The sequence below is a fragment of the Martes martes genome (genome assembly GCF_963455335.1).
Source record: "Martes martes genome assembly, chromosome: 3".
Lineage (NCBI taxonomy): Eukaryota > Metazoa > Chordata > Mammalia > Carnivora > Mustelidae > Martes > Martes martes.
In genome coordinates this window covers 150,669,557-150,677,063 of record NC_137890.1, presented here as the reverse complement: position 1 = coordinate 150,677,063, position 7,507 = coordinate 150,669,557, and positions in this window count along the sequence as shown.

Here is a 7,507-nt window from a genome sequence, read left to right as displayed (position 1 = left end):
TGGGCCGCATTCTCAAGGTGCCTGCTGGGGCTCGGGGCTCAGGCACTTGGGGCTTGGGACTCGGGCGTTCTCTGTAGTATCGGAGCGACCCCCGCAATGACGTGTGGAGGAGCCTGGCCCAAGGCGTCCTGCTTCAGCCTGCTGCCAGGCTCCACTGCCTCTTCCTCTCTGGGAGGGAGGGTGATGAGGTTCCTGCAGCCACGTTCTCCTGGGACGCTCCCCGCCTCCCTGACTCTCAGGAGCTCATCATATCCAGACATTCTCATCCTGCAGCTCTTCCCCTGCCTCTCCTACCTCCCCCATGTGCCTCCTAAATTCTAGCCACTTGGGACCCCTGCAGACCCCAGAGTGGCCATGGTCTTCCGTGGCACCATGCCACTCCCTGGGATCCATGGCCACATCGCGCTCCTCCATGCCTCCTCTGACAGGAAGACTGTGCCTCCTCCGACATCCACTCCAGCTTTCTCCTCCGTGAAGCCCCCCTAGCTGCCCCCCTCCCCAGATCTGCAGCCACTTAGCATTCAAATGAGCCACACTGGGTCAGGGCTTCTTGAATAAGGCAGGAAACACCGAGTCTACCCCAACATAAATAAATGAGTTCACGGCAGGTCTGACGAGAAGAGGTATATGTATGTTGTTTTAAAAAATCTTCTGCAAAATAAGTACTAATTACACGGAACATTTCACAGTTACATGGTAACACAGTAACACAGTATCTTTACATCTTGGAAGCCTGGTGGACAGCAACTCAATCAAGCAACCCACGTGAAAACCATCCACGATGAGCAAAACCACACGTGCACTCCAGCAGGCATGATGCAGCAGGAAGGCCAGATCCTGCCTGGGAGCCATCTGCCCCTCGTGGGGCCTGGATCCAGCACCCTGGAGGGGACATCAGACGAGCCCTCATGGAGGGCGGGCTCTGAAATGACTGGCCTCGGGGCCTGGACAGTGGGTCATCAAAGCCAAGGGCAGAGGAGGAACTTATCCAGGTGGAAGAAGACTCAGGAGATGTGACAGCTGAGTGTGACATGTGGGAGGACGTGGGGCTCGACCCTCACCCAACCCCTTCCTCCAAGCTCACGGCTCCTACAGGGACCCAGACAGGGCACCCCGCAGGCCAAGGGAAGGGGACGTGAGATGGTGCATGCAAACATGCTAAGACACAGAGCCAGGGTGAAAGGCGCCCAGGGCTGGTGGGGAAATGCTGTGTTTTCTCCAAAGCTACAGGAAAAGTGAACCGGGACCTGAACCCTAAGTCAGGGGCTGGGTTCCTGAGGGCTGTGTCCTAACCGTGTGGCCAGAGGCAGCCCTGGGCTGACCCCTTCCTGCTCCACCATTCTGGGGCCTTCTGCATGGCCTCTGCACTCGGCTCTAGTTCAGAAGCTCATCCCCTATGGCTCTGGGTGGCTAACGGGCAGAACCGGGAGAACAGAGCCATCTCCAAGCTGCCCTGAGTGTCGACAAATGTCATCTTGGTGACATTGGTCTCCTTGCCCTAGTGCAGTGGGCAGGAGATGCCCATAAATCCATGAGGTAGGGGGTCTGTGGAAAGGATGGCTCCCCGTTAATGGCCCTGGGGGGCTTCACGGGCGTCTGTCACTTCAGACGGCTGCAACTGGAGGGAGCCAAAAGGGAGAACAATGATGCCTGGAGTAGGTGCTTTTTTTTATTATTATTTTAAAATTTATTTATTTATTTGGGAAAGAGGGAGAGGAGCACTAGAGGGAGAGGAAGAGAATCTCAAGCAAGCTCCCCGCTGAGCATGGAGCCCGATGCGGGGCTCAATCCCATGACCCTGAGATCTTGATCTGGGCTGAAAGGGCAGAGCCACCGAAGCACCTCTCGAGTTGGTGCTTTTTTTTTTTTCCTTTAAAGATTTATTTATTTGGCAGACAGAGATCACAAGTAGGCAGAGAGGCAGGCAGAGAGAGGAGGAGGAAGGAGGCTCCCCCCTGAGCAGAGAGCACGATGTGGGGCTCGATCCCAGGACCCTGAGATCATGACCAGAGCCGAAGGCAGAGGCTTTAATCCACTGAGTCACCCAGGGGCCTTGAGTTGGTGCTTTTAAAGCCAGGGCCACCAGAATGAGTAATTTCTTACTTTTCTCAGTTCATGACTTTGAGCCTCAAAACTGAAGCACCTGGCTGTCCTAGCCGGCAGGGGCTGACACATGACCCTTCCTTTCGCTCCTAGGGCAGCGCCTCTGATGGGGTCCAGGGTACATGCTCGGCTGGTGGCTTCTTGGCTTTGAGCACAAATGTGGGGACTTGACAGAGAATTTCTGAAGAGACCGAATACTGAGTTTCCTTCAGTCTCAAGTGGCAAGTGGTTAAAAATGTGATTATACGGTTGTCTGTTAAGTTGAGATTTAATTTGCTGCTTTATTCCGTCAACATTATCGAGTGAAGTGAGAATTTGGTTTTCAGGGCCGATGCAGAAGTTTGTTTATGTAATGAGCTTAGTCATGAAAAAAGCAAATCGGTTTCTAACGTATTTTCGTTCACTGAGTTTTGGCTGAAAGATTAAAGACTGAACTCTGATCATATTACGTTTTGGTTGCCTCTTGGGTGCCTGGTGGTGGTTCCTTTAATTATGCCGTGTCAGATCGAATACTTGTCCTCCTTTGGGTTATTAGAAGAAAACGGTGCTCTCAGTTATATAGCACATGAGGTCAGAGGCCCTTTTTTATCCAGCAAGACAGGACACTACGAGTGTCTTCCACAAATCCCTCCCTCCGCGTTGACTTGATGGAGCCCTGGGCGGGCGTGCAGGTGTCTGATTGCCATAGACTCGGATGCAAGGCCTCTTTCCTTTTTTAAAAATTTTATTTATTTGTCAGAGAGAGGGAGCACAAGCAGGGGGAGCAGCAGATGGAGAGAGAGAAGCAGGCTCCCCACTGAGCAGGGAGCCCCATGTGGAGCTTGATCCCAGGACCCTGAGATCCATGATCTGAGCCGAAGGCAGCTGCTTAACCGACTGAGCCCCCCAGGTACCCCTCAAGGCCCTTTCTAATGGAAAGCTCCCATTAAAGGAGGAGCAAGGCCATTCTTCTATCTCGTGAGCGCTCACCATGTTGGATCCTCAGCATTCTTTTTGCATCTTAAATAATACCTATTATAGTCTTCCTGCGATAAGTTCTCCCATAAGAGAGTCTGCTTTACGTCATCCGGCATTGCTCATGGCGTTGCGGGGGTTCCCTCGATGCCAAGCGCTGGCGATATTGGTGAAAGAGCACCCGCTCCTCTGGGTGATTGAGCATGAACAGCCTGATGAGTGGACAGTGGCTGGTGTCAGTTTCTAGCTACCCAGCGAATTCCCACAAACACAGCAGCTCAAAACCGCCCCATTTGGTATCTTCCTGTTTCTGTAGGTCACAGCGCAGACACAGCTCGGCGGGGCTGTCCTTTCAGGGTTTCACCAGATTGTGACCCCGGTGTCAGCTGGGCCATGTTCCCAACCGCAGAAGGGAAGGCCATTCTTCCAACTCATACAGGTTGTTGGCAGGATTCATTTTCTGTGGCCGGAGAATTCACCGTGCCGCCTCTCTAAGGCCAGGAAGAGAATGTGTCCCTCCAGTCTGCTAGGACCTGAGTCTTCCAGCACACGGTCACAGAAGTGACCGTCCCGCCATCTTTGCCATCCCGTTTGCCACCCCGTACTGGTAGAAGCAAGTCACACTGTCAGCCACACTCAAGGGTAGGGGATCAATGCAACGGTATGACTCACTGGGGGTCACTTGAGGTGTGAGACACACGGTAAGGGAGGCAGTTTGAGTAAAGGGGTATTTCCAGCCGGGAAGGGGCAGATGGGATCTGACACCAGCCAGGAGGACACAGAGAGGGCCAGAAACTTGCCGGGCAATGGTAAGGCTAAAAACTTGAGTGTGCTGGGTTGAGAAATTTTGACTTCATTTTATAAACAGCAGGAGCCAATCATTGTTTTTGAACTTTTTTCTTTTTGAGCACTTATATGAAGACGATGGGATTGGGCCAGAAATCCGATGTTCCTAAAGTTACAGAATCTCAAAAGTGTGAGTCCACATCTGTCCCCACTCCCACTCATGCCCATGGAGTCCAGCTGGCCCAACGTGGCCCGGGTCATCCCACCATTGTCCAGAACTGGCCACATTCTTGCAGGAGTCATGTGGAGCAGTACCCACACTTCAAATGACTTGGTGACAAAAGGTCACCCAAGCCTTAGGGAAATGAGCTAATCTGACTCTGGCAGGGGAATGGGCTAGCCCTTCCGGAATGTTTACCCAAGTGAGGCTTCCATGGTCAGATGTCAAAAATCCCCACCACGGAATGCTTAGGGTTTCCAGGAATTCCCCATCTCACCGTCGTCTACTGCCCTCTGCTCTCTGCTCCCCAACTGCCATGAAACAAAACATTCCAGCAGCAGAGAGCTGCCCTTGGATGAGTCCCTGTCACTGTTACTCTTTTCTCCTGGGCTCCCAATGGAAAGGGAAGAAATGTTTTTCCTGATCCCAAGCTTATCCTCGACACACATGTGTGTCCACTGGCTAGGCAAATGCAAACTAACACTTGCCAAGAGGACGAGAGTGCATACCAAAAGGGAGCTTTAGAGGAAATTGAGATGATTTCAATACTTATGTTCCAAGCATTCTTCAAATCACAAAGAGGATTTAGAAACAAAACCCAGACTCTTCTAGTTCTTCATTTATTCTTCATTTATTCTTATAATTGCCTAATTGGAATATTGGAATAACTGCAATTATTTCCTTCCTTCATTTGGTTTGTGTCCCACCCACCCCCAAAATACAGTTATTAGTCAGTGATGATAAATATGTCCTTGACAAAAAACATTTAGACTTTACAGAAGTCTACAACGTAAAACAGGGCAAGTCCTCTGCAGTCCCAACCTCATCTAGTTAACTGTGTGGAAATTAATAAAGGCAAATCTCACTGAGAACAGCCTATGGCAGCCAGCAGGATGCTCACTGGGTGACAATGGCAGACCCCACAGGGACAGACCACCTTGCATGGGGATACTACTTAATTATCCCAGCAGGATAAGGGACGGTTTTCTTCTGCCCCGACAACAGCCCAGCCAATGAGAGACTGTCACAGCTCAACCAATGAGAAGAAGTGACAGTCCAGCCAATGCGTAGCAATCCGGCTCAGCCAATGAGAAGCCACTATACTTCTAGCTCCCAGGTGACTGTTGACCAACAGCCCCAACCCTCTTTTCCGCTATAAGTGAGCCTCCTGGGCTCTGTCCTATGGTTTTTCTGTAGGTTTCTTTTCCTGGGTTGCAATTCTGTGCTATTCTCGAATAACTGGTAAAGTAACTGGCAAATGAACAATTTTTAATATGTTCTTTGTCTATGTATAATTTATGTGGGGTACCTGAAATCATCTCTTCATTCATTCATTCATTCATCCATTCTGTAACCTGTTTAATTTACTTAACTACTATCTTGAACATCTTTCCTTATGCAGAGACATACGTGTTTGGGTTCTATTTTGGCCTTAACTGAACTCGAAGTTCAAGTTAAAATTAGGGAAGTGGATTTTTTACCTGCCTGTGGAATTTCTTCTTCAGATTTTATTTGCTTTTGCTAAGGTTCAGAGAGAGAGAGAGCACATGGTTTGAATCAAAATGAATCAAAAGTAGGCCAGAAGAATTTTCTGATTCGTTAAACTTCTCTGCCTATTTTTTTTAATTAGTGGAGCCAGCAATATTGATAAATCATCCCCTTCCCATTTGCCACCCACCTCCACCATTTCTGAGCTATCAGTTCCTCAGGAGGGCAGAGGGAGGATGGGATGAAGGGCAGGGTCTCCTTCCGTGTCACACAGTGAAGAGCTCCCCCCCCTCCCTTGAGCTCAGGGCACAGCCCGGGGCTGCAGGTAGAGACAATCCCGATATGTTGGCAGGATGCCCTGAGTGCTCTGGGACAGCACCACCTGGCTTGCTGCAGCAAGAGGGATCCCTGAGCCTCATTCATGCTGCAGGGAGGGTGAGGTACATAAATATACCTCATCCTTTTCTAACAGAGCAATAGTAGCACAATATCTATTATGTAAGGATATATCATTAGAGATCTTGACTGAGGAGCATTTACAGCATGTGTATCGAATGTCTAAAAAGTGGTGAGCCCCATTCCAGGATTTGGGAATGCAGCAGGGAACAAGTGGGACAACAGCACTTGCCCTTGTGGAGGTGACATGTAAGAGTGCGTGGGAGGATGGCCACAGATGATGACTATAACCCTAGAGGGTGCCATGGGCAGGAATGAAGGTGCAAAGTGGGCCAGGACTCATGTGAGTGTGAGAGTGTGTGTGTGTGTGTGTGTGTGTGTGTGTGTGTGTGTACGTATGCTGGGGGAGAGGGGTGGAAAGCTTTGATTTTAAGTTGGTGGTTAAGGAAAGCCTCTGAATTGTTAACATTTGAGCTGAGACCTAAGGAGCCTGTGCTGGTGAGAGAGAAAGCCAGGCAGACCCTGGGGAAAAGCATTCTGGGCATGGGAACAGCATGTGCAAAGGTGAGGGGCGGTGAGGGCTTGGCCAAAAAGCAGCAAAGAATCCTCTGTGCTTGAAGTGGACTTAGCAAGGGACAGAGTTTTCAGGATTAAGGTCATAGGGTGAATGGAGGATAGACCACATAGGGTCTTAAAGGCAATTTTTTACCTTTACCTATGATAAGCTGCACATATTTAGAGAGTATAGCTTGGTAACTTTTGACACATGTGTAATTGATAACATCATCACCATAATCAAAATATGAACATATCCATCACCAGAAACCTTCCTTGTGCCCCTCATGACTCTGTACCCCTTCCCTCCCACCCCTCCCTGCCTAGTATAGAATGTTTTTTTTTTTTCAAAATGGATATCCAATTGTTCCAGGATCATTTTTGAAAACTTTGCTTTCACCAATGAATTATCTTCGCATTTTGTAGAAAGTCGGCTTCCTGTGTGTGTGGGTCTCTCTGGATTCTGTTCTGTTTCGATGATCTAGCTCTATCTTCCCACAGATCATGTACTGTCTTGGTTACTGTAGCTTTATAGTAAGTCTTGAAACCACATAGTGTTAGTCCTCTGACTCTCTTCTTTTTTTTTTTTTTTTTTGTTAAGCAATTCCTTAAGATTTTATTTACTTGAGAGAGAGAGAGAACATGAGTGAACAGGTGGGAGAAGGGACAGAGCGAGAGAGAGACTCTTAAGCAGACTCCCCACTGAGCAAGGAACCCCTCCTGGGCTTGATCCCATGACTGAGCCGAGATCAAGAGTCACATGTTCAACCTACTGAGTCACCCTGGCGCCTCTTGTTTTTAAAGTTGTTTTGGCTCTTCTATTTCCCTTACATTTCCAAAGAGATTTTCAGAATCAACGTGTCCTGTTTGCTTCAAAAGATACTCTGGGATTTCTGATTGCAATTGCATTTACAACATACATTAAAATGAGGGACGTTGGGACCTTCACCACACTGATTCGGGCCATGAACCTGGAACATCAATCCAATTTTTAGTTTCTTACTT